This window comes from Oryx dammah, unplaced genomic scaffold (genome assembly GCF_014754425.2).
Source record: "Oryx dammah isolate SB20612 unplaced genomic scaffold, SCBI_Odam_1.1 HiC_scaffold_23, whole genome shotgun sequence".
NCBI lineage: Eukaryota > Metazoa > Chordata > Mammalia > Artiodactyla > Bovidae > Oryx > Oryx dammah.
In genome coordinates, this window is record NW_024070207.1 from 62,434,256 (window position 1) to 62,457,985 (window position 23,730).

General features: G+C 36.8%; 1 long non-coding RNA gene across 1 annotated transcript in view; it reads right to left on the reverse strand.

Annotated features, from left to right (window-relative positions):
* Positions 1 to 4,045: 4,045 nt before the first annotated feature.
* LOC120881903 overlaps positions 4,046 to 23,730 on the reverse strand; it is a 55,415-nt gene continuing 35,730 nt past the window's right edge. The window contains exon 4 of the long non-coding RNA XR_005725357.1: positions 4,046 to 4,195. This is a non-coding gene — a long non-coding RNA (uncharacterized LOC120881903). The remainder of the gene's footprint in view (positions 4,196 to 23,730) is intronic.

Below are 23,730 nucleotides of genomic sequence, written 5' to 3' on the forward strand. Positions count from 1 at the left end.
AAAGATGCTTGGAATGATTTCCTTCTTTTTTTTTTTTTTAAATTTATTTATTTACCAAGGCTAGATTTATGGCCCAGGATGTGATCTATCCTGGAGAAGGTTCCATGTGCACTTGAGAAAAAGGTAAATTTCATTGTTTGGGGGTGAAATGTCCTATAGATATCAATTAGGTCTAACTGGTCTTTGTATTACTTAAAGTTTGTGTTTCCTTGTTAATTTTCTGTTTAGTTGATCTATCCATAGGTGTGAGTGGAGTATTAAAGTCTCCCACTATTATTGCGTTATTGTTAATTTCCCCTTTCATACTTGTTAGCATTTGTCTTACATATTGTGGTGCTCTTATGTTGGGTGCATATATATTTATAATTGTTATATCTTCTTCTGGACCGATCCTTTGATCATTAGGTAGTGTCCTTCTTTGTCCCTTTTCACAGCCTTTGTTTTAAAGTCTATTTTATCCGATATGAGTATTGCTACTCCTGCTTTCTTTTGGTCCCTATTTGCATGGAATATCTTTTTCCAGCCCTTCACTTTCAGCCTGTGTGTGTCCCTTGTTTTGAGGTGGGTCTCTTGTAAGCAACATATATAGGGGTCTTATTTTTGTATCCATTCAGTCAGTCTTTGTCTTTTGGTTGGGGCATTCAACCCATTTACATTTAAGGTAAGAATTGATAAGTATGATCCCATTGCCATTTACTTTATTCTTTTGGGTTCAAGTTTATACACCCTTTCTTGTGTTTCCTGTCTAGAGAAGATCCTTAGTATTTGTTGGAGAGCTGGTTTGGTGGTTCTGAATTCTCTCAGCTTTTGCTTGTCTGTAAAACTTTTGATTTCTCCTTCATATTTGAATGAGATCCTTGCTGGGTACAGTAATCTGCGCTGTAGGTTATTTTCTCTCATCACTTTAAGTATGTCCTGCCATTCCCTCCTGGCCTGAAGACTTTCTATCGAAAGATCAGCTGTTATCCCTATGGGAATCCTCTTGTGTTACTTGTTGTTTTTCCCTTGCTGCTTTTAATATTTGTTCTTTGTGTTTGATCTTTGTTAATTTGATTAATATCTTAGATACCCTAAGACACGTTTTGGGTTTATCTTGTTTTGGACTCTCTGGGTTTCTTGGACTTGGATGATTATTTCCTTCCCATTTTAGGGAAGATTTCAGCTATTATCTTCTCAAGTATTTTCTCATGGTCTTTCTTTTTGTCTTCTTCTTCTGGGACTCCTATGATTAGAATGTTGGAACGTTTAACATTGTTCCAGAAGTCTCTGAGATTGTCTTCATTTCTTTTAATTCATTTTTCTTTTTTTCCTCTCTTCTTCAATGTTTTCTATCTTCTACCTCACTTATCCTATCTTCTGCCTCTGTTATTCTACTATTTGTTCCCTCCAGAGTGGTTTTGATCTCATTTATTGCATTATTCATTATTGATTGACTCTTTTTTATTTCTTTTATGTCTTTGTTAAACCTTTCTTGCATCTTCTCAATTCTTGTCTCCAGGCTATTTATCTGTAACTCCATTTTTTTTTTCAAGATTTTGGATAATTTTCACTATCATTATTCAGAATTCTTTATCAGGTAGATTACCTCTCTCTTCCTCTTTGTTTGATTTGGTGGGCATTTATCCTGTTCCTTTACCTGCTGGGTATTTCTCTGCCTCTTCATCTTGCTTATATTGCTATGTTTGGGGTAGCTTTTCCATATTCTGGCAGTTTGTGGAGTTCTCTTTACTGTGGAGTTTCCTCGCTGTGGGTGTGGTTTGATGGGTGGCTTGTCAAGGTTTCCTGGTTAGGGAAGCTTGTTTCGGTGTTCTGGTGGGTGGAGCTGGATTTCCCCTTTCTGGAGTTCAATGAAGTGTCCAGTACTGAGTTATGAGATGTCAGTGGTTTTGGAGTGACTTTGGGCAGCCTGTATATTGAAGCTCAGGGCTATGTTCCTGTGTTGCTGGAGAATTTGTGTGGTATGTCTTTCTCTGGAAATTTTTGGCCCTTGGGTAATGCTTGGTTTCAGGGTAGGTATGGAGGCGTTTGATGACCTCCTATCGATTAATGTTCCCTGGAGTCAGGAGTTCTCTGGTGTTTTCAGGATTTGGACTTAAGGCTCCTGCCTCTGGTTTTCAGTCTTATTCTTACAGTAGCCTCAAGACTTCTCCATTTGTCACTTCCAAGGCGGTTCCCTCTGCTTTAGCTTCTTCTGTTTGCTAGTCTCTTCCATGTCTAATTTCCGCCCTGACACAGGGGGGCAGTGGTGAACACTTTTTTAGACTAATTTGTTCAGTCGTGCTGTGGGGAGGGAGGAACGCTGCAAACAAATAACACTGGCATCTGTGGGAGTGCTCGCAGTGTCTCGGCCACACTGGGTTTGCCCCTGCTCATGGTGTGTGTGCTTTCCCAGTCTATACTGCTTAGGCTGTAGGTTGCTCTGCTGGGAACTATCTGATGCCAGCCCTGTGTTGCATGCAATTCCTAGCTTTAAGCCGCTCACATTCAGGTACTCAGGTACTTCACAAAGGCGCAGACTTGGTTGGGCCTGCATTTTGTGCCCTTCCCTCGTCTGAGCAGCTCAGGTGACCAGGTGTTTGGTGAACACGGTCGGTGTGACCTATCACCTCCCCCATCCCTGCCAGTCAGTTTTCTGGGTGTACAACTGGTGCACCTTCTCAGGCAGATGTCAACCATCCAGAATCCCAAGAAGTCTTGGTTAGCAATGAAGACTGCTTGCAGTTTGGTAGATGATGCCTCTCTGGGGCTGTAATTGCCCCCTTCTGGCTCTGGCTGCCCTTGCCTGCCTGTCTCCAATGGGGGATGGACCAGTCCACAGCCAGCTAGCTCTAGTCAATCCTTTGTTCTGTGAGCGGGCCTGGTGGTGTCTTAGGTTAGGGTTTTTTACCTTTTCGCGGGGTAGCTATCCCAGGGTTTGGTTTGCTATTCCAAGTTAGTTCCCTCAGATTGCCCTTGGGGCATTCAGGCCCGGTCCTTACTCTAAGCAATGCAACCCGTGCCTCCCTGCCCAGCCCCCACTTGCTAGTGGGGGATGCAAGCATCTGCACTGCTTCTCCCCTGGGAGTTATTGTTGGGCACTGGGCACATAATCTGTGGGTTTTAATTATTTATTTTTCCTCCCAGTTATGTTGCCCTCCGAGGTTCCAAGGCTCGCCAGACTCACCAGTTAAAGTGTTTCCTGGTGTTTGGAAACTTCCTTCTTTTTTTAAGACACCCTTCCCAGGATGGATTTCCATCCTTACCTCTTTTGTCTCTCTTTTCATTTTTTATATTTTTTCCTACCTCCTTTCAAAGACAATGGGCTGCTTTTCTGGGTGGCTGATGTCCTCTGCCAGCATTCAAAAGTTGTTTTGTGGAATTTACTCAGCGTTCAAATGTTCTTTTGATGAATTTGTGGGGAAGAAATTGGTCTTCCCATCCTATTCCTCTGCCATCTTAGGGCCGCCTCTCAAAGTGCATTTCTAAAGATGGTTTGCAACAGTCTGGTGCGGTCAGGAAGAAAGAGTAACTACCAGAAATGCAGTGTAATTGTATGTCTATATGCATGCATGGATGCATGCATGTATCTTTCCTTCCACATCCAGAAGGAATATGAAAAGCATATTCATAGGAATTTATATAATGATTGATAAGCATATTTTATCCTCCTATGGTCACTTGCAGTTTATCATTAACAAAAATAATAAACTAAAGAAATAATTTCTAAAGATAAATGATTGCATTTGGAATTTTGTTTATGTATGTGGGTGGTGGGGATTATGATCTACATATATCTCTTTATTTTAATGGTGTGAAAGATCTGGTTCCTTCCATTTTCTTTATTTTTTCTAAATATAAAGTAAAACAGAAATTTAACAGAACATGTAAGAGAATCCCAAAGAACATTGCTGTTACAACTTGAACACAGAAGTAGCTTCCAAAGTGAAGTGATGTAAAATGCTGCAAACCTTTGTCTTGAGTAGATCAGGCTTTTAGTAAATAAATCATACACCTCTATACATCACCTTTATAAATTACATGTAAAAAAAAAATCAACTCCTTGTGCTCACAGAAGACTTGTTTTTATTTATTACAGTTCCACAGAAGTAGAAATGCTCATTTGAGAGTAGCTATTGTTAACTGTGGTAAGGCCGTTCTGTGAAATGAAATGCTCAGTTGTTCTTTAAAGCAGCTTATGAATCCATTTTGCTTCAGGCTGAGGAATAAAGTATAAAAAAGATTAAAATAAATAGTAGCATTGAAAAAAAGTTAGTAATTATAGAGAGTTCCTGATGTGTTAATGACCACAATAAAACACACAAGTGGAAGCAAACTTGGATATGATTTTTATGTTTTCTTATTAAAAATGTAGATCCCTGGATCCCACCCTAGAGTTAGCATGAAAAGCCTGAGATGGGGTCAGAAATAGCATGTTTAATAATTTCTCTGCATGATCTTAATGTTCCCTTAAAGATGTGAAGTACTGAATACTAGTCCAACCACCAGAATTTGTGTAGGAACCAAGTCTTAAGCAATGTTAAATTATGAACACAACTACTTTAATGGACTAGGACTTCAAAAGTTGGTAATATAAAAACACAAAAATACATTTTAAATACTGATAGTCTCTCTAAATTCCACCACATTAATAAAAGTGTTTCACATTTGCACATTATTGTCTATTGTTTGTAGAGTAGTCGCAAATTTCATCTAGTTGCAAACCTATAGTATTTTCCTCTATGTTCTCCCTTAACATTACAGTATAAACTTTCCCCTCTAAACTCAAGGTCTCACAACTTGTATTTTAATGAATAAATACTATGTTTTATATTTTAGAAAGCCAATCTTCTAATTTTCTACATTTAGTTTAATTCCAAAATTTTTGTCTTATAGACAGTATTGCAATTGTCATCCTTATGCCCAGAGTTTTTTTTTTTTTTTTCCTTCTGCTGACTTGTTTTTATTACAATACGTTTTTACTAATGGGATTACTGAATCAAATAGTACCATCCCATTTGTGACTTTTCCTACATAGTCCCATATAGGTCTAGAAGAAATTTAACCAGTTTGTGTTGTTCCTCTTTTGTCATCAGCAGTGAATTAATGGTATAGATATATAGATATACATATATCTGTATATCTTACTTGGAACTGTTGAGGCTTCAGGGATAATGATGTATTTATTCATTTATTCACTATTCAGAGAGTAGTAGTATAATTTTTCCCATACATAAAATAGTTTTGGAAGTGTTCAAAAAATGGAAATTTGCCTATGGAAAGCAGATCATGAAATTAGAGCTTATTCTTGACAATCAGACATCAGCAAGAAGACATCAAAACTAATGGTGAGTGAGCAGAAAGGGTAGATTAGTTGCACACTTAGAGCAGAGCAAAGCAGCAGTGTATCAACACAGTTACATAACAGGTAAAAAGAAATATCTTGAAACTATATAATTTTTTTAAAAAAATCAAAGAATCATCATGAAACAAATCAGTACTTTGTTAATCTTCCATTTATTTCTAGTTTAGTATTTCTTAAAAAAAAAAAAAAAACCTGTAACTGTAGGAGAGGTATCACAATTTTCTATTGCTGCTTTTATGCCCCTTAGCCTTGCTTATGTTTGCTATGCCTCTTGCCAACTCTGTGTCACTACCATCAACCATTTTATCTGCTTCCTGGTCTGGAAATTTTGTTTCTTCCTTCAGTTAATATCATCTTTCAATATCATACTCATATTCCATTTCATGATGCAATTTCATAGACTGGTTTTGGTATTAACTAGTTGGGTATTCTTGAATAGAAACTTCTCCCATTGCCTTTGCCTTTCAAAAATCTTTCTTATCTTTCATAACCCAGTTCATATATCACTTTTTCACCCTGACTGAATGAATGAATGAGTAAGTTAATTCATAAACTGGCAGACTAAAATTTCATACTATCTAGCACCATCTGGAGTTTTAAAAATTCCCAGCAATTCTTTCATTCATTTCTTGCTAATTTCTAACAAATGACAAATTAATTGATTTATTAAATTAATATTGAGTGCCAGCCACTCTCTTGAACATATAAGCAAAGAGCTTTTGTCTTCAAAGAGCTTACCTTTTACCAAAAGATACACAAAATAAACATAATAAATAAGTAAATTACATAGTGGAAGGTAGAAAATTTCATAGGAAAAAAAAGTAGATGAGGTGAGGACTAGTATGCAGTAGTGGGGATTGTTGCAATTTTAAATTGTATGATTAGATTAACCTCATTGAAAAATTGATATTTGAGCAAATATTTGAAGAGAGAATTAACCACATGGAAATCTGAGGAAATAAGATTCTAGGCTGAAGTGTGGATTTATGCAAAGTCCTATTCCTGGGATGTATGGAAGGATGCCAGTATGGCTTCATCAGACTGATGAAAAGGTAAGATCAGAGAGAACAGCAAATCAGATTAGCTAGGATCTTATTGGCAATTGTAAACATTTTGACATTCATTCTGAGTGAAATTAAGTACCAGAGTTTGTTGTTGTTCTCAAGTTTTGGTTCATTAGGTTTAATTTAACTGTGTTAATTCTAAGTATATATTTTAATAAACTTTATCAATTAAATGATGTTCAATAAATTGAATCCATGTTAAGGATATGAAGAGGAAAGATTAGAATCAAGAGATATCTTAGGAGGCTACTGAAGTAATAAAGGAGAGAGATAATAGTGATGAGGACCAGGCTGGTAACAATGTGGTTCATAAGCGGTCAGATTTTAGATATATACTGAGTCAACAGGATCCAATAGATTGTGAAAGAAAAAGAATTAAGATGTTTATAATGAATTATAATCTTATTCTTGTTCTTCAAGAAAATGTGTCTTGAGAGTTTCCTGTTTCCTTTCAGTCTTTGTTAGATAGCTATTATCAAGATAAGGAAACTATTCCTTTTTATTTTATTTTTTAATATAAATTTATTTATTTTAATTGGAGGTTAATTACTTTACAATATTGTGTTGGTTTTGCCATACATAAGTTGGTGTTTTCATCTTAAGTAAATGCTGAAATTTATCAAATATTTTCCAAAGACCTACAATTCCAGTTCTCAAGAATAAAGTAGATGAGCAAAGAACATAAAGATGGAAAGTTTGTGTGGTATTTTGACTGTTTTTATTCTCAGGGAGCTTCCCAGGTGGCTCAGTGGTAAAGAACCTGCCAGCCAAGCAGGAGACAGAAGTTCATTCCTTGGGTCAGGAAGATCCCCTGGAAAAGGAAATGGCAACTCACACCAGTATTCTTGCCTGGGAAATCCCATGGACAGAGGAACCTGCTTGGCTACAGTCCATGGGATTGTACATGAATTAAAGTTGGACACGACTTAGTGACTAAACAACGACAATTCTCAAGGAAGACTATCTTCAAGATTCTTATTGTTCAGTTACTAAATTGTGTCTGACTCTTTGTGACCATATTGACTGCAGCATGTCAAGCTCCTCTGTCCTTCACTATCTCCTGGAATTTGCTCAGATTCATGTCCATTGAGTTGGTCATTCTATCTAACATTCTCATCCCCTGTTGCCGCCTTCTTCTCTTGCCCTCAATTTTTCCTAGCATCAGGGTCTTTTCCAGTGAGTCAGCTCTTCACTTCAGGTGGCCAAAGTATCGGAGCTTCAGCTTCAGCATCAGTCTTTCCAATGAATATTCAGAGTTGATTTCCTCTGGGATTTACTCTTTTGATCTCCTTGCAGTCCAAGGGACTCTCAAGAGTCTTATCCGGCACCACAGTTCAAAAACATCAATTATTCGGCACTCAGCCATCTTTAGGGCTCAAATCTCACATCCATAGATGACTACTGGGTAAACCATAGCTTTGACTATAGGGTCGTTTGTTGGCAAAGTGATGTCCTTGTTTTTTTAATATGTTGTCTAGGTTTGCTGTAACTTTCCTTCCAAGGAGCAAGCATCTTTTAATTTCATGATTTTAGTCGCCATCTGAAGTGATTTTGGAGCCGAAGAAAATAAAATCTGTTACTGCTTCACTTTTTCCCCTTCTATTTGCCATGAACTGATAGTACTGGATGCCATGATTCTAGGTTTCTAATTTTGAGTTTTAAGCTATTTTTTTCAGTCTCCTCATTCATCATCATTAAGAGGCTCTTTAGGTCCTCTTCACTTTCTGCCATTAGGGTGGTATCATCTGTGTATCTGAAAAGTGAAAGTGAAGTCGCTCAGTCGTGTCCGACTCTTTGCGACCCCATGGACAGTAGCCTACCAGGCTCCACAGTCCATGGGATTTTCCAGGCAAGAATACTGGAATGGGTTGCCATTTCCTTCTCCAGGGGATCTTCCCAACCCAGGGATCGAACCCGGGTCTCCTGTATTGAAGACAGATGCTTTACTGTCTGTGTATCTGAGGTTGTTGATATTTCTCCTGGTAATCTTGATTCCAGCTTGCAACTCATCCAGCGATATTTTGCATAATGTACCCTATATCTGGAAGTTCTTGGATCATGTCCTATTGAAGCCTAGCTTGAAGGATGTTTAGCATAACCTTGCTAGCATGTGAAATGAGTGCAATTGTACAGTAGTTTGAACATTATTTGGCATTTTCCTTCTTTGGGGTTAGGATTGGAATGAAAACTGACCTTTTCCAGTACTGTGGCCACTGTTGAATTTTCCAAATTTGCTGACATATTGAGTCCATCTTTCAGAATTTGAAAGTAGGGTGACAATATACAGCCTTGTGGTATTCCTTTCTCAATTTTTTTCTGTTGCATCTTGACCTGCATACAAGTTTTTCAGAAGACAGGTAAGGTGGTCTGATATTCCCATCTCTTTAAGAATTTTCCATAGTTTGTCGTGATCCACACAGTCAAAGTCTTTAGCATGGTCAATGAAGCAGAAGTAGATGTTTTTCTGGAACTCTCTTGCTTTCTCAATGATCCATTGAATGTTAGCAATTTGATCTCCAATTCTTCTGTCTTTTCTAAACCAAACTTGTACATCTGGAAGTTCTTTGATCATGTCTTATTGAAGCCTGATTTGGAGAATTTTGAGGATAACCATGCTAGCATGTTAAATGAGTGCATTTGTACAGTAGTTTGAATACTCTTTGGCATTTCCCTTCTTTGGAGTTGCAATGAAAACTGACCTTTTCAAGTCCTGTGACCACTGATGAGTCTTCCAAATTTGATGACATATTGAGTCCAGCACTTTAATCACATTCTTTTAGGATTTTAAATAAGTCAGCTGGAAATCCATCACCTCCACTAGCTTTGTTCATAGTAATGCTTCCTAAGGCCTACTTGACTTAACACTCAAAGATGTCTGGATCTAGGTGAGTTACCACACCATCATGGTTATTTGTATCATTAATACATTCTTTTAATATAGTTCTTCTGTGCATTCTTGCCAACACTTCTTAATCACTTCTGCTTTGGTTAGGTCCATATCGTTTCTGTCCTTTATCATGCCCATCTTTGTATGAAATGTTCCCTTGGTATCTCCAAATTTCTTGAAGATATTTCTAGTATCCTATTTTATTGTTTTCCTCTATTTCTTTGCATTGCTTATTTAAAAGCCCTTCTTATCTCTCTTTGCTATACTCTGGAAATCTGCAGTCAGTTGGGTATATCTTTCCCTTTCTCCTTTGTCTTTCATTTCTCTTTTTTCCCCCCACTATTTGTAAAGCCTCCTCAGACAACCATTTTGCCTTCTTGTAACTTTTTTACCTTTGGGATGGTTTTGGTCACTGTCTCTTATACAATGCTATGAACATCCATCCATAGTTCCTCAGGCACTCTACCTACCAGATCTAATTCCTTGAATCAATTTATCACCTCCACTGTATAAATGATTTGACTTAGATCATATATGATTGGCCTAGTGGTTTTCCCTACTTTCTTCAATTTAAGCCTGAATTTTGCAATATGAGCTCATGATCTGAGTCACAGTCAGCTCCTGGTCTTGTTTTTGGTGACTGTGTAGAGCTTCTCCATCTTTGGCTGCTAAGAACACAATCAGTTTGATACTGGTATTGACCATTTGGTGATGTCCATGTATAATTATCTCTTGTGTTTTTGGAAGAGGGTGTTTCCTATTACCAGTTTGTTCTTTTGATAAAACTGTTAACATTTGCCTTGCTTCACTCTGTACTCCAAGGCCAAATTTGTCTGTTACTCCAGATATTGCTTGACTTCCTAGTATTGCATTCTAAAATATCCTGTGAAGAAAAGGACATTTTTTTTTTTTGGTGTTAGTTTTAGAAGTTTGTCTAGAAGTTTAGTTCTTGTAGGTCTTCAGAGAACCAGTCAACTTCAGTTTCTTCAGCATTAGTGGTTGGGGCATCAACTTGTATTACTATGATAATAAATGTTTTGCCTTGGAAACAAACCAAGATCATTCTTTCATTTTTGAGATTGCATCCAAGTATGCAATCTCAGACTATTTTGTTGACTATGGGGGTACTCTATTTCTTCTAAGGGATTCTTTCCCACAGCAGTAGATATAATGGTCGTCTGAATTGAGTTCACTCAATTCTGTCCATTTTAGTTCACTGATTCGTAAGATGGCAAAGTTCACTCTTGCCATTTCCTGCTTCACCACGTTCAATTTATCTTGGTTCATGGACCTAACATCCCAGGTTCCTAAGCAATATCTTTCTTTACAGCACTAGCTTTTCCTTTCACCATCAAACAAAGTCACAGAAGAGTATCATTTCTGCTTTGGGCCACCTACTTCATTGATTCTGGAGCTATTTGTAATTGCCCTCCACCCTTCCCCAGTAGCATATTGGATGTCTTCTGATTTGGAGGACTCATCTTCTGGTGTCATATCTTTTTGCCTTTTCACACTGTTCATGGGGTTCTTGTGGAAAGAATACTAGAGTAGTTTGCCATTTCTTCCTCAAGTGGACCACATTTTATCAGAACGCTTCACTCTGACCTGTCCACCTTGGGTGGCTCTGCATGGCATTACTCATAGATTCACTGAGTTATGCAAGTTCTCTTGTCACAGCAAGGTTGTGATCCATGAAGGGGAGCTTTAAGAAAAAGAACAAGTGAAAGATGTGCTGCAGGCATTTTCATTTCCTGGGGGAAGATCTTATGTTTTACAACAGAAATAGACATGTATCTGTGTATCTGCTTTGTTTAGTTCAGTGTTTGACACAGAATATTTGTTCAAGAAATATTTGTTGACTGATGAAACAAAAAATGAAGATGGATGATTCTACTGAATACCGAATTTTTCTAAATATATTTACAATTCTAAATATAAACTTTTGATGTAACTGATAATAAAACCAGACATTTCTCTGGCAACATCTCAAAGTTCATCAGTCAACCTTCCTTACACGGCTTTTTTTTTTTTTTGCTGGATGACTTAACCAAAAGCACAAAATAACTTATTTAGTGGTGGAGTTAAGTCTCAAATCCAGTTTTTGCATTTCCTTCAACTTAGAAGTTGAATGAAAGGAGACAACCTACAAGAGTATGGATAAAAGAATAGGCTAGGGATACAGATTTGGAGATGCACACAGAAAGGTGAAACTAAAGACATAATAATAGATGAATGCTTCCAAGCACAGTGGAAGATAGAAACATAACATAGTCAGATTCAAACATGCAAAAAAAGCATATCTAATTATTTAATCCATATCTTTATGAGTGGTTGCTTGTTTTTGGAAGAGGGTGTTTGCTATGACCAGTGCATTCTCTTGGCAAATTTCTGTTAGTTTTTGCCCTGCTTAATTTTGTATTCCAAGGCCAAATTTGTCTGTTACTATACCTGTATATTTGCACAATTGCACTCATCTCACATGCTAGTAAAGTAATGCTCAAAATTCTCCAAGTCAGGTTTCAGCAATACAGGAACTGTGAACTTCCAGATGTTCAAGCTGGTTTTAGAAAAGGCAGAGGAACAAGAGTTCAAATTGCCAACATCCACTGCATCATCAAAAAAGCAAGATAGTTCCATAAAAACATCTATTTCTGCTTTATTGACTATGCCAAAGCCTTTGACTGTGTGGATCACAATAAACTGTGGAAAATTCTGAGGGAGATGGGAATACCAGACCACCTGACCTGCCTCTTGAGAAACCTATATGCAGGTCAGGAAGCAACAGTTAGAACTAGACATGGAACAACAGACTGGTTCCAAATTAGAAAAGGAGTACATCAAGGCTGTATTTTGTCACCCTGCTTATTTAACTTATATGCAGAGTACATCATGAGAAACACTGGACTGATGAAGCACAGGCTGAAATCAAGATTCCTGGGAGAAATATCAATAACTTCAGATATGCAGATGACACCACCCTTATGGCAGAAAGTGAAGAAGAACTAAAGAGCCTCTTGATGAAAGTGAAAGAGGAAAGTGAAAAAGTTGGCTTAAAGCTCAACATTCAGCAAACTAAGATCATGGCATCCTGTCCCATCAATTCATAGCAAATAGACAGAGAAACAGTGGATTACTTTATTTTTCTGTGCTCAAAAGTCAATGGAGATGGCGACTACAGTATTAAATTAAAAGATGCTTGCTCCTTGGAAGAAAAGCTATGATCAACCTAGACAACATATTAAAAAGTAGAGGCATTGCTTTACCAACAATGGCCCATCTAGTCAAGGCTATGGTTTTTCCAGTAGTTATGTATGGATGTGAGAGTTGGACTGTGAAGAAGGCTGAGTGCCAAAGAATTGATGCTTTTGAACTGTGGTGTTGGAGAAGACTCTTGAGAGTCCCTTGGACTGCAAGGGGATCAAGCCAATCAATCTTAAAGAAATCAGTCCTGAATATTCACTGTAAGGACTGATGCTGAAGCTGAAACTCCAATACTTTGGCCACTTGATGTGAATAACTGACTCACTGGAAAATACCTTGATGCAAGGAAAGACTGAAGGCAGGAGGAGAAAGGGATGATAGAGGATGAGATGGTTGGATGGCATCACCAGCTCGATGACTTTAAGTAAGTTCTGGGAGTTGGTGAAACCTCCAGGGAAGCCTGGAGTCCTGTAGTGCATGGTGTTGCAAAGATTTGGACACGACTCAGCAACTGAAGTGAACTGAACTGATGAGTGGTTGCTAGTACTGATCATTAGGGGCAGAAAAATTAACTTGCTGGAAGTAAGTATATCTTTTATGGCTTATAACAGTCTCTTCAAGGTTAACCCCAAAAATGAACCATAGGAAAAACACTGAGTTGGGCATGGGATGAAGAATAATTGACAAACTTGAATATAGATACATAGTTATTAGGAAGGATAAAAGAAAACAATAGTTGTAGAAATTCAAAAATAGTTAAGGGTGGAGACATTTCCAATGAAAGCAAGAAGTCACAAGGTAATGAGGATGGAGACAAGGCCATAGTATTTGGTAAAAGATTATTTCAGGACATCGTTAAAAGAATGCTTTTAATAGAAAAACTAGAGTAAGGGGACAAGAAAGGAGAACTGAAGAGAAAAATTTAAGAGCACTAGAAAAAAAAAGTTACAAATACAATGTTTCAAGTTACAAGTGTAATTAACAAATGAACTAAAAATAAAGATTCATATTAGACAAAGAGAAGATGAATAAAATCTTCCATTTTGGAAGCGAGCCAACAGAAAATGTATAAAACTGAGAAAAAACTATATAAATACATTATGTAGAGATATAGAAGGGTCACAAAGAGTTAGACACAACTGAGCAACTGAACTGACTGACTGACAGCTCTCTATTCTAATCCAATCATGGGCAGACATATTGCCTACATCTTTAAACCACCAGTAGGGAATACCAAGCTCTTCCTCCTGTGCTGTCTACAGTTACAATTAATAGTTCATCTAGTTTGATTCCTTATTCTGGAAATGAAGAAACACGTTTGGAATAAGAAAGGGATTTATGTGCCTTATTTTATCATGAAGCAACATGTGTTTTAGGAAGAAAGTATATTTTAAACCTAGTTCTATAATTCAACAATTCCTATCTGTTTAACTTGAATTTGTAATTTGGCTGATTTTGCATAGAATAAGTATGTTGAAGTCTTGAGGCTACTGTTGGAGAAGGATCAAAAGCCAGAGGCAGGAGGCTTAACTCCAAAACTTTAGAATATCATAGAATTCCTGACTCCAAGGTACATTAATAGACAAGAGATCACCCAAAAGTTTCCATACCTACACTGAAACCAAGCTCCACCCAAGAGCCAACAAGTTCCAGTGCAAGACACAGCACACTAATTCTCTAGGAAAATAGGAACACAACCATGAGCATTAAAAGATGGGCTGCCCAAAGAGATGCCAAGCCCATAAACTGTCCAAAAGTCACTACTGCACACTTCATTGCAAGCCAGAGAGTGGATCCAGTTCCACCAACCAGAACAGAGACACGAGTTCTCCCAACCAGGAAACCTTTACAAACCACTGGTCCAACCCCATCTTCAGGGAGCAGTCTCCACAATAAACAGGAATCATGAACTTCCAGCCTGCAGAAAGAGCACCCCAAACACAGCAATCTAAACAAAGTGAAAAGGCAGAGAAATATTCATCAGGTGAAGGAACATGATGAAACCCCCCTGAACCAAACATAAGATAAAGAGACAGGTAGTCTGCCTGAAAAAGAATTCAGAATAACAATAGTAAATATGATCCAAAATCTTGAAAACAAAATGGAGTTACAGGTAAACAGACTACAGACAAGAACTGAGAAGATGCAAGAAATGTTTAAAAGACCTAGAAGAAATACAGAGGAGTCAATCAATATTGAACAATACAATAGCCGAGATTAAAGCACTATGGAGGGGACCAGCAGTAGAATGACTGAGGCAGAAGAGAAGATAAGTGAGGTGGAAGATAGAATGGTAGAAATAAATAAAGCAGAAAGGAGAAAAGAAAAAGAATTAAAAGAAAGGAGGACAATCTCAGATACCTCGAGGACATTGTTAAATGCCCCAACATTCAAATCATAGGTGTCCTAGAAGAAAAAAAAATAAGGGGCATGAAAAAGTACTTCAAGGAATACTAGTCAGAAACTTTCCTAAAATGGGGAAGGAAATAGTCATCCAAGTCCAAGAACCCAGACAACTCCTAACAGGATAAACCCAAGGTAAAACCCCCCCAAACATGTATTAATCAAACTTACAAAAATTGAAAACAAAGAACAAACATTAAAATCAGCAAGGGTAAAGCCAGAAGGGAATGGTTGGACATACTTAAAGTGAAGAAAGATTAAAACCTACAACCAAGACTACTCTACCAAGCCAAGATCTCATTTAGATATGAAGGAGAAATCAAAAGCTGTACAGACAAGCAAAACTGAGAGAATTCAGAACACCAAACGAGCTCTTCAACAAATGCTAAAGGGTATTCTCTAGACAGAAACACAGAAGAGTCTTCTAAAAACGAACCCAAAACAAAGGAAATGGTAACAGGATCACACATCAATAATTACCTTAAATGTAAATGGGTTAAATGCTCCAACCAAAAGACAAAGTCTGGCTGAATGGATAAAAAAACAAAACCCCTCTATATGCTATCTAAAACAGACCCACCTCAAACCTAGGGACACATGCAGACTGAAAGTGAGGGGCTGGAAAAAGATATTTTATGCAAAAGGAGACCAAAAGAAAGCAGGAGTATGAATACCCATATCAGATAAAATAGACTTTGAAATAAAGCCAGTGATAAGAGACAAAGAGGACCCTATATAGTGACCAAAGTATCAACCCAAGAAGAAAATATAGCAATTATAAATATATATGCATCCAACATAGGAGCACCAAATACATAAGGCAAATCCCAACAAATATGAAAGGAGGAATTAACAGTAACGCAATAATAGAGGGGGACTTCAATACTGCACAGATACCTATGGATAGATCAACCAAATAGAAAATTAGCAAGGTAACATAAGCTTTAAATGATACAATGAACCAGTTAGACCTAATTGATATCTACATGGTATTTCACCCCAAAACAATGGATTTCAACTTTTCTCAAGTGCACACCGAACATTCTCCAGGGTAGATCACATCCTAAGCCATAAATCAGCTTGGTAAATTTAACAAAAATGAAATCATTTCAAGCATCTTTTCTAATTGCCATGTGCTAAGATTAGATGTCAACTACAGGGAACAAAAACATATTAAAATCACAAACATATGGAGGCTAAACCACACGCATCTAAATAACTAACAGATCATGGAAGAAATCAAAAAGGAAATCAAAATATGCATAGAAACAAATTAAAATTAAAATATGACAAACAAAACCTATGGAATTCAGTAAAAGCAATGCTAAGACAGAGATTCATGGCAATACAAGCCTACTTCAAGAAACAAGAGAATCATCGAATAAACAACCCAACTTTTCACCTAAAGCAACTAGAAAAAGAAGAAGAAAAAGAACTCAAAGTTAGTAGGAGGAAAGAAGTCATAAAAATCAGAGCAGAAATAAATGGGAAAGAAAAAAAGAAACTATAACAAAGAACAACAAAACTAAAATTTCGTTCTTGAGAAGATAAACACAATAGAAAAAGGGATACTAATCAAATTCATAAAATTACACATAGAAATGAAGAAATCACAACAGACAAAACAGAAATATGAAGAAACATAATTGACTAATGTGAGCAACTATATGCCAATAAAATGGACAGTTTGGAAGAAATGGACAAATTTCAAAACTGAATCAGGAAGAAATAGAAAATCTGAACAGACCCATCACAAACATGGAAACTGAAACTGTAATCAAAAATCTCCCAACAAAAGCCCAGGACCAGATGGCTTCAGAGGTGAATTCTACCAAAATTTTAGAGAAAAACTAGCACCTATCCTACTCAAATCTTACAGAAAATTGCAGAGTAAGATCAACTCCCAAACTCATTCTATGAAGCTACCATCACCCTAATACCAAAATCAGGCAAAGATGCCACAAAAAAACAGAAAACTGCAGGTCAATATCACCGATGAACATAGGTGCAAAAATCGTCAACAAAATTCTAGCAAATAGAACCCAACAACATATTAAAAAGACCATACATCATGACCAAGTGGGCTTTATCCCAGAGATGCAAAGATTCTTCAATATTTGCAAATCAATCAATGTGATACACCACATTAACAAATTGAAAGATAAGCACCAGATGATTATCCCAATAGTTGCAGAGAAAGCCTTTGACAAAATTCAACACCCATTTATGATAGAAACTCTCCAGAAAGCAGGCATAGAAGGAACATACTTCAACATAATAAAAACGTTATACAACAAAGCTACAGCAAATACTATCCTCAATGGCGAAAAATTGAAATCATTTCCTCTAAAATAAGGAACAAAACATGGGTGCCCACTCTCACCACTGCTATTCAACATAATTTTGAAGTCTTAGCTGCAGCAACAAGAGAAGAAAAATAAATAAAAATAATCTAGATTGGAAAAGAAGTAAACTTTCACTGTTTGCAGTTGACATGATACTCTACATAGAAAACCCTAAAGATATCACCAGAAAATTACTAGAGCTAATCAATGAATATAGTAAATTTGCAGGATATAAAATTAACACACAGAAATCTTTTGCATTCCTATAAATTAACGATGAAAAACGGAAAGCGAAATTAAGGAAACAATCCTATTCATCATTGCAACAAAAAGAATAAAATACTTTGGAGTAAATGTACCTAAGGAAACAAAAGACTTGTATACAGAAAACTATAAAACACTGATGAAAGACCTCAAAGATGACATAAATAGATGGAGAAATATACCATGCTCATGGATTGGAAGAGTAAATATGGTGAAAATTAGTATACTCCCGAAAGCAATCTATAAATTCAACACAATCTCTATCAAGTTACCAATGTTATTTTTTAAAGAACTAGAACAAATAATTCCACGATTTCTATGGAAACACAAAAAAACATGGAGACTAAAGCAATCTTGAGAAAGAGGAAGGGAACTGGGGAAATCATCCTTCCAGGCTTCAGAATATACTACAAAGCTACAAGCTACAGTCATCAAGACAGTATGGTACTGGTGCAAAGACATAAATGTAGATCAATGGAACAAAATAGAAAGCCAAGAGATAAATCCATGAACCTATGGACAACTTATATTTGACAAAGGAAGCAAAAAAAAAAATACAATGGAGAAAAATCAATCTCTTTAACAAGTGGTGCTGGGACAACTGGTCCACCATATATAAAAGAATGAAACTTGAACACTTTCTAACACCATACACATAAATAAACTCAAAATGGATTAAAGATCTAAATGTAAGACCAGAAACTATAAAACTCCTAAAGGAAAACAGGCAGAACACCCTCTGACATAAATCACAGCAAGATCCTCTATGACCCACCACCCAGAATAATGGAAATAAAAACAAACAGATCGGACCTTATTAAACTTAAAAGCTTCATGTCAATGTATGGCAAAACCAATACAGAATTGTAAAGTAAAATAAAAAATAAATAAATTAAAAAAAAAAGCTTATGCACAATGAAGGAAACTGTGCAACGTGAAAAGGCAGCCTTCAGGATAGGAGAAAATAATAGCAAATGAAACAACTGACAAATAATTAATCTCCAAAATATATAAGGAGTTCAGGCAGCCCAATACCAAAAAAATGAACAACCCAATCAAAAAGTGGGCCAAAGAACTAAACGGACATTTCTCCAAAAAAGACATACCTATGGCAAAAACAAACAAACAAACAAACACATGAATAGATGCTCAAGATTACTCATTATTGGAGAAATGCAAACCAAAACCACAATGAGGTATCATCTCATGCTGTTCAGAATGGCCACCATGAGAAAGTCTATAAAAGATAAATGCTAGAAAGGGTATGGAGAAAAGTGAACCCTCTTACACTGTTGATGGGAATGCAAATGGATCCAGCCACTATGGATAACAGTGTGGAGATTCCTTAAAAAAACTGGAAACAGAACTGCCATGTGACCCAGCAATCTCACTTCTGGGCATACAGACCAAAGAAACCAGAACTGAAAGAGACACACACACCCCAGTGTTCATTGCAGCACTTTTTATAATAGCTAGGACATGGAAGCAACCTAGATATCCATCAGATGAATGGATAAGGAAGTTGTGGTGCATATACACAATGGAATATTACTCAGCTATAAAACAGAATATTTTGTATCAGTTCTAATGTGGTGGATGAAACTATAGCTTATTATACAGGGTGAAGTAAGCCAGAAAGAGAAACACTTATACAGTATATCAGTGCATATATATATGGAATTTAGAATCAATAACAATGATCCTATAGGGTAGAAAAGAGACACAGACAAATATTGATATTGAATTTCTATACATAGAAAATCCTAAAATAACTAGTATAGCTCATCAATGAATTTAATAAAGCTATGATACAAAGTAAATACACAGAAATTTCTTGTATATCTGTTCACTAACAATTAAAGATCTGACAGAGAAATTAAATTTAAAAATTACATTTGCCATTGCATCAAAAAGAATAGTGAAATACCTAGAAATAAACCTATCTAAGGAAGCAAAATACCTGTAGTCCAGAAACTATGAGATTCTGATTAAAGAAATCAAAGACAACACAAACAGATGATGTTCTTGGATTGGAATTATTGATATCATCAAAAAGAATATCCTACTTAAAGCAATCACTGTCAAATTACCAATGAAAATTGCCCCAGAAGTACAACCAAAAAATAAAAATAAATAAAAACCTTACAACTTTTATGGAAACACAAAAAGACCCCAAATAGCCAAAGGAATTTTGCAAAAGAAAAGCAGAGTTTGAGAAATGAGACTCCCTGATTTTAGGCTACACTACAATGCTACAGTCATCAAAACAGTATGGTACTGGCACTGAAATAGAAATATACATCCAACAGACTGGATCAAAAGCATAGAAATAAACCCACACACCTATGGTCAACTAATATAGGACAAAAAGGGCAAGGAATACAATGGAAAAAAACACAGCATCTTCAATAAGTGTTTCTGGGAAAAGTGGACAGCTACATGTAAAAGAATAAAATTAGAAAATTCTATAACATTATACACAAAAATAAACACAAATGGGTTAAAGACATAAATGTAAGATCAGATACTTTAAAACTATAATATCATATAAGAAATGAATCACCAGTCTAGGTTCGATGCAGGATACAGGATGCTTGGGGCTGGTGCACTGGGATGACCCAGAGGGATGGTATGGGGAGGGAGGTGGGTGGGGGGTTCAGGATTGGGAACATGTGTACACCCGTGGCAGATTCATGTTGATGTATGGCAAAACCAATACAATATTGTAAAGTAAAAAATAAATAATAAAATAAAAAATTAAAAAAAAAAAAACTCTTAGGGGACAGTATAGGCAGAATGCTCTTTGACATAAATCATAATAAGTTCCTCTATGACTCACCTCCTAAAGTAATGGAAATAATAGCAAAAAAAAGCAAATGGGATCTAGTTAAACTTAAAAGTTTTGCATAGCAAAGAAAAACATAAACTAGATGAAAAGATGACCCTCCGAATGAGAGAAATAATTGCAAATGAAAGTGAAAATTGAAGCCACTCAGTCGTGTCTGACTCTTTGAAACCAACTGACAAAGGATTAATCTCCAAATATCCAAGCAGTTCAGGCAGCTCAACATCAGAAAAACAAACCACCCAATCAAAAATGGGCAGAATACCTAAACAAACATTTCTCCAAAGAAGACATACAGATAGCTATTAAACACATGAAAAACTGCTCAACATGGCTTGTTATTAGAGAAATGCAAATCAAAACTATAATGAAGTACCACCTTGTACTGGTCTGAGTGGCCATCATCAAAAAATTTACAAATAATAAATGCTAGAGAGAATGTGGAGAAAAGGGAATGCTCTTGCCCTGTTGGTGGGAATGTAAATTGATACAGCCACTATGGAGAACAGTATAGAGATTTATTAAAAAAAAAAAAAACAACTAGGAATAAAACTAGCATGTGACTCAGTAATCCCACTACTGGGCATATATCCTGAGAAAATCACAACTTTAAAAGGCATATGTATCTCAATATTCACTGAAACACTATTTACAATAGCCGGGACATGGAAGCAAAATAGATACCCATTGGCAGATGACAAGATGAAGAAGTTATGGTACATATATACAGTGGAATATTACTCAGCCATATAAAGGAACACATTTGTGTCAGTTCTGGTGAGATGGATGAACCTAGAGCCTGTTATGAAGAGTGAAGTAAGTCAGAAAGAGAAAAGCAGATATCACATATTAATGTGTATATATGGAATCTAGAAAAATGGTACTAATGAAGCTGTATCTAGGGCAGGGTTAGAGATGTAAACAGAGAATAGACTTGTGGACACAGTGGGGGAAGGAGAGGGTGGGACAAACTGAGAGAGTAGTGTGGAAACATATACATTACCATATATAAATATCCAGTGGGCATTTGCTATATGACAGAGGGAGCTCAACTCAGTGCTCTGTGACAAGCTAGAGGTGTGGGATGAGGTGGGAGGAGAGTGGAAGGTTAAAGAGGGAGGGAATATATGTGTACCTATGGATGATTTATATTGATGTGTGGCAGAAACCAACACAACATTGTAAGACAATCATCCTACAATTAAAAATAAATTCTTAAAAATGTGGTACATATATATATAATGGAATATTACCAAACTATTAAAAATAACAAAATACCACCATTTGCAGCAACATAGATTGACTTATAGATTGTCATACTGAGTGAAGTAAGAGAGAAAGAGAAGGACAAATATATGTTATCACTTATATGCAGAGTCTAAAACAAACAAACAAAAAGGTACAAATGAAACTATTTCCCAAACAGAAGTAGAGTCACAGATGTAGAAAATATATTTATGTCTACTAGAGGGATAATAGCAAGGGAGGGATAAATTTGGAGATTAGGATTGACATATACACACTACTAGACATAATACAAATGCCTAATAGGGACTTATCGTGCAGGCCAGGGAATTCAATACTCTGTCATAACCTATATGGGAAAAGAATCTATAAAAAAGTGAATATATGTACATGTATACCCTGTATCCTTAGAGATAACAAGAGAATATTTCATACAAAGATGGGCACAATACAGAACAGAAATGGCATGGACCTAACAGAAGCAGAACATATTAAGAAGAGGTGAAAATAATACACAGAAGAACTATACAAAAAAGATCTTCACGACCTAGATAACCACGATGGTGTGATCACTCACTTAGAGCCAGACATCCTGGAATGTGAAGTCAAGTGGGCCTTAGGAAGCAACAGTACGAACAAAACTAGTGGAGGTGATGGAATTCCAGTTGAGCTATTTCAAATCCTAAAAGATGTTGCTGTTAAAGTGCTACACTGAATATGCCAGCAAATTTGGAAAATTCAGCAGTGGCCACAGGACTAGAAAAGGTCAGTTTTCATTCCAATCCCAAAGAAAAGCAATGCCAAAGAATGTTCAAACAACCACACAATTGCACTCATCTCACACATTAGCAAAGTAATGCTCAAAATTATGCAACATTATGTAAATTCAACAGTGTGTGAACCAATAACTTCCAGATGTCCAAGCTGGATTAAGAAAAGGCAAAGGAACCAGAGATCACATTGCCAACATCTGATGGATCATAGATAAAGCAAGAGAATTCCAGAAAAACATCTACTCTGCTTCACTGACTACACTAAAACCTTTGACTGTGTGGATCACAATAAACTGGGAAACTTCTTAACGATATGGGAATGCGAGACCTTACCTGCCTCCTGAGAAGTCTGTATGCAGGTCAAGAAGCACCAGTTAGAACTGGACATAGAACAATGGCTGCTGCTAAGTCACTTCAGTCGTTTCTGACTCTGTGCGACCCCATAGACGGCAGCCCACCAGGCTCCCCCGTCCCTGGGATTCTCCAGGCAAGAACACTGGAGTGGGTTGCCATTTCCTTCTCCAGTGAAAAGTGAGGGTGAAGTCTCTCAGTCATGCCTGACTCTTAGCGACCCCATGGACTGCACCCTACCAGGCTCCTCCGTCCATGGGATTTTCCAGGCAAGAGTACTAGAGTGGGGTGCCATTGCCTTCTCCGATAGAACAATGGACTGGTTCCAAATCGAGAAAGGAGCATGACAAGACTGTATATTGTTACCCTGCTTATTTAACTCATATGCAGGGTACACCATGCGAAATGTCAACTGCATGAACCACAGGCTGGAATCAAGATTGCCAGGGGAAATATCAATAACCTCAGATATGCAGATGACACCACACTTATGGTAGAAAGTCAAGAGGAACTAAAGAACCTCTTGATGAAATTGAGAGAGTGACATGTACCCCAATGTTCATTGCAGCACTGTTTATAATAGCCAGGACATGGAAACAACCTAGATGTCCATCAGCAGATGAATGGATAAGAAAGCTGTGGTACATATACACAATGGAGTATTACTCAGCCATTAAAAAGAATACATTTGAATCAGTTCTAATGAGGTGGATGAAACTGTGAAGTAAGCCAGAAAAAAAAAAAAAAAAAAAACACCAATACAGTATACTAACACATATATATAGAATTTAGAAAAATGGTAATGATAACCCTGTATGTGAGACAGCAAAAGAGACACAGATGTATAGAACGGACTTTTGGACTCTGAGGGAGAGGGAGAGGGTGGGATGATTTGGGAGAATGGCATTGAAACATGTATACTATCATGTAAGAAATGAATCGCCAGTCTATGTTTGATACAAGATACAGGATGCTTGAGGCTGGTGCACAGGGATGATCCAGAGAGATGAT